The following is a 4,890-nucleotide window of genomic DNA, read 5'->3' on the forward strand; positions in this document are numbered from 1 at the left end:
ACCTATCTAATGTTGAAACATGCTGAAAATTTTGAAAAAGCTTTTGATAGACTTTATGATCAAGAAATTGAATTTTTTAGATGGTTTGGAGATGATAGTGGGGGTAAAAAAAAGTTGGTCCACCCACGACACTTGATTGGCAACATGCTAGGCTATTTATTGATTTTTTGAGAATCTTCTATGAGATTACTTTGTGTTTCTCATCTTCTTTACATGTTACTTCAAACAAATGCTTTCATGAAATTGTATCTATAAATTCTCAACTAACATCTTGGAGCCACAACAATTCTAAATTATTGGGAACTATGTCATGCTCTATGAAGGCTAAATACGATAAATATTGGGGACCAGCTGACAAGTTTAATCCTTTGATACTTGTTGCCGTTGTTTTAGATCTTCGATACAAATTTGATTATTTTTCTTGGTGTTTGGAGGATGTATATGATAAGGAAGTGGCTACTAGTATGACTAGTTTTGTGAAATCTACATTGGAGATATTGTACAAATTTTATTCAAAAGAAATTGTAGATGATAAAGTTCTTGATGATGATGGCAGTTCCTCTAAAGCTGTTTTGGATGATAAAGATAGTAGTCAGTCTAGTGCTAAGTGTGTTGCTGCAAATAGAGTGAATTTGTGAAAAAAACAAAAGAAGGAAAAAGCTAATGCAGATAGCAAATCTGATGTTGAGAAATATTTGGCCGAAGATCCTGTGGACGTCGAAGATGAGAATTTTGATATATTGGCTTGGTGGAAATTAAATGGATCAAAATATAGAATTCTTTCTCCCATAGCCCATGATGTCTTTGGTATTCCAGTTTCAACTGTTGCATCTGAATCATGCTTTAGTACCGGTGAGCGTGTGGTTGATCTTTACCGTAGCTCTTTGTCACTAAAAATGGCAGAAGCTTTAATCTGCACTCAAAGTTGGTTGTATCCTTCTAAGCAGATATTTAAAGAACTTGAGTTTGATCAAATTGACAATAGTGACAAGATTGTTAATGGTATATTTACTTTATGATGTCTTTATTCTTTTTTTATTATTTAATTTAATTCATATGATAATCTTGAGAGACTAATTTTTATGTTTTGCAGATGTTACTAACACATCCACACAACAAGAATCAAGTTCACAACCTTGGGAGCAAGCTATGAATCAAATGAATTTTATTCTGTAGTTGTTTGCCACTTAATATTTTGTTATTATTGGTTGGACACAATGTATTTATTATATTTTGATTCTGGACACCTAATACCCTAGGATGCTAGTTGAATGAATATTGTGTATGATTTAAATACTTGTAGAATTAATGATTAGTCAATAAAGAATCCATTAGTTCTCGGTAAAGAGTTTGAGTTATATGATTATAGCGACTGAGATAAATAAAACCTTAGTCAAGAGAATTGAATGAATGAAGAAATGAATTTCTTAGGTCATTCACATTTCATTATAATAATGGTAATAAGTTAGAGTTTGATAATTAAATCATACTCTAAGGGTTAACCAAGAGCTGAAAAGATGAAAGGAATTATACTTTGTTCTTCTCAAGTTCTTAGTAAAAATATATTATTTCATACTATCGGGTCATTGAGGAGTGTTGCTAGACGTCAATCTTGATTAGTAAATTTAGTATGACTAATTTACTATCCATTGAGTATTGAACCTATGGAGTCACACACTAACGAGTGTTTTAATCTCTGCTGTAGAATTATTTAATTATTATTTTTATTTGATCAAATAAATAATTATATTAATTCAAATGGAATATTATTGTATTCTTTGCTATCACCAAGAATATAATAATAGTATGATAATTGAGAATATTAAATGAGATTTGAGAATAATTAGTTATTCTATTTCTAAATTTGAATTCTAAGCTTGGATGAGATCCTAACTGATTATGTTTCAAATTGAGTTATGATATGATTTATAAATTTGAAAGATTCAAGTTTAAAATAATAAGATATGATTTAAATTTGAAATGAAATTCAAATATGAAATCAGTAACAAATCTGATACTATATATATGTAGTGGAGAAAATACAAAAAAAAAAAAAATTAACACAACACACAAGAGTTTTATTCCTTTACCACTACACACATAAATGTATGTGAGTCTAATTCTTGGAGAAGAATTTTATGGTGTGCAAAGAGGTTTCTCAATTTAGATCAGATATGCATTGGTCAAGGAGTTGACAGCAAAAATTGATCTTGGTGTGGATACGCATAGAGTCTTCGTACAATCGAAGAATAAAGTTTTTACTGAAGCGTCCAAAGGTATTTAGATCTGATCTATATATATTATTCGAATTAAGTTTAAGCACAAAATAGATCTTTAAGATTACTTTCTTTTCTTCCGTTGCGTGTTATAAACACATGATAATCCTTATAGTGGTATCAGAGCTTTGACTTTTTGTATTTAAATTTTTGTTCATATTTTCTTAAAGTTTGTGAATTAATAGGATTAATTCAATTTTTTTAAGCATATGATGTAATTATTTTCATTGAGATCGTTTTCTAATAAATTAATAGTTAATTTATTTTAATTTTTATTATTTAATTGTGATTAAATCATCATTCTTTTAATATAATAGTTATATTTATAATAAAATATTTTATTTGATTTTGTTTATTTATTAAATTTATAGATATATATATATATAAATGTTAAATTTGATTTGATAGTTTTCTAAAGCTAAACGTTAGTCTATTAAAAATCAAAATTTGTTTTAATTGATGTATTTTGAACACTATAATTTTAGAAATTAGTTTTTTTTCTAATGTTCTTGATTATAAAGAGCGGTCTGACAATCAAGAGTTTTATTTTTAAGATAATAATCAGCATATACATTTGCTGTATTAGGGATTTAATTTTATATTTTTACCTAGACAATCTAGGAGTATAAAATTTAATTTATGAATACTGGTAGGGATTCTCTAACAATGGAGATAAGTTCTAAAAGTTAAAAAATTACCAAAACTAAATTTATCTCTTGATTACAAGAAGTGACCTGACAATCAGGAGACTTATACTCACGGATAGAATTTATTCATGCATATGATTAGGCATAAGGAGAATTAATTTTATATTTGAACCTAGATAACCTAGGGGTATAAAATATAATTCAATTAAATAATTGTCTGATAACCAGATAATTATTTAGGATTATAATTATACGGAATACAATTTAATCATATTTATTTGAAATAGGTATGAGTAACAACTTGATAACCAAGCTACTCATTCATGATTCTAAATAATTTAACGTGTTTATGCTTTTGAGAATATCTACTTAAGTAAACTAATCATTAGTGGCCAATGAGTAATAGCTCAAATGACATAATCTCCCCATACTCAATTAAGAGATTGCGGGTTCGAGTCTCATATCTTTGGTAAAAAAAAAAAACAACTAATCATTAGTGTGGCCATTGGCTTGGCTCTATCCATGCCTGCTTTTGTTAATATCTCAAAGGTATATTTATTATTTAGACCGAAATAAGTGAATTCTCCATCATCTAAGTTTTTGATTTTTAGACCCAAAAAATAGTTACATTTTTCTAAATCCTTCAAAGAAAAAACAAAACTGACTGACAATTAATGATTCAATTTCAGCAACCATTATTTTCCATTACCATAATATCATCAACATAAGCTAACAAATAAATCATAGAATTATAAATTTGTCTAACAAATAATGATGTGTCAGAGTTAAATTAACAAAATCAAATTGAAAAAAGTGCAAATTTGAGAGTGGGATGCCATGCTTTGTGGGCTTGTTTCAAGCCATAAAAAGCACGATTGAGTTTTACTTTGTATCTCATGATGTCACCTCTGTTGTTTATTGCAAAAATCTATTTATAACTTTTGATTGTGGCAGTTGGTGGTGGTTCAACCAAGAACCATGTGTTACACTGCATTAAGACTTTAAATTTTTGGTCCATTGCTAATATCCAATGTGGGTAGCTAATGGCTTGAGAAACATTATTTGGGATGGATCGAGTCAAATCAGATGTGGTGGTGGTATTAAGGATCCCATGTCTGTATGTCCTAGATTTGATTTGGTGATTATGGAATGAGTGTTGGTGGGATATCAGGTATTGGTGAGAGGTACACCTCAATACTATTGATAGACATAAGATCATTAACATGTTGAGGTAGGGGATAAAGTAATACTACCAGAAACACGAGCGTTACCAACGGGAAGATACCACGGATGAAAAACTGTGATAAATTTATATGATCGTGGTAATCACTTGTAACGTCTTGTATTTCCGTGGCCAAATTTTGTAGAATTTTTCGACGGTTTTATTTGTTCGTGGCTAATTTGAGATGAGTTCTCTCAATTATACCACAGATCTAATGATCACCGTGACGAATTCGAACGATTTTCATTTCAAAATTTTGCGCTTAATTTGGTGTTTTTCTCCATCCCTCTCAAAATATTTTTATACAGTTTATACTTTTTTCCAATTTTAAACTCTAATCCAAGGTAAATTCGATTTATCAGGGTGGTGCATGCTTTTCTAATTCCCCAATTGTTAGTTTTTTTTCTCTCAATTCTTTCGAGTGCTGCCACTGAAACTTAATAAAATTTGCTAATAGTTTAATTTTAGATGTGGTTAATGATGTGCAATTTTTTCATTTGCTATGATTCTTATACTCTGCCATATTTTTTTTTTACCTACTACTACTTCTGCGCTGATTTAATTAATTTTTCCTTCTTGATTTAACAGTAATTTTTTAGTGTGGTTATGTTGTTTATTACTTTATAAAAATCAGATTGTAATGTAATCAAAGAGACTAATTCATATACATACAATTTTACTATTTATGTTTTTAGTTGTCAAATTTTTGTATTCGTACTCTTTCTGGCCAAATACAATTTCAGTG

This window comes from Arachis ipaensis, chromosome B10 (assembly GCF_000816755.2).
Source record: "Arachis ipaensis cultivar K30076 chromosome B10, Araip1.1, whole genome shotgun sequence".
NCBI classification, from domain to species: Eukaryota; Viridiplantae; Streptophyta; class Magnoliopsida; order Fabales; family Fabaceae; genus Arachis; species Arachis ipaensis.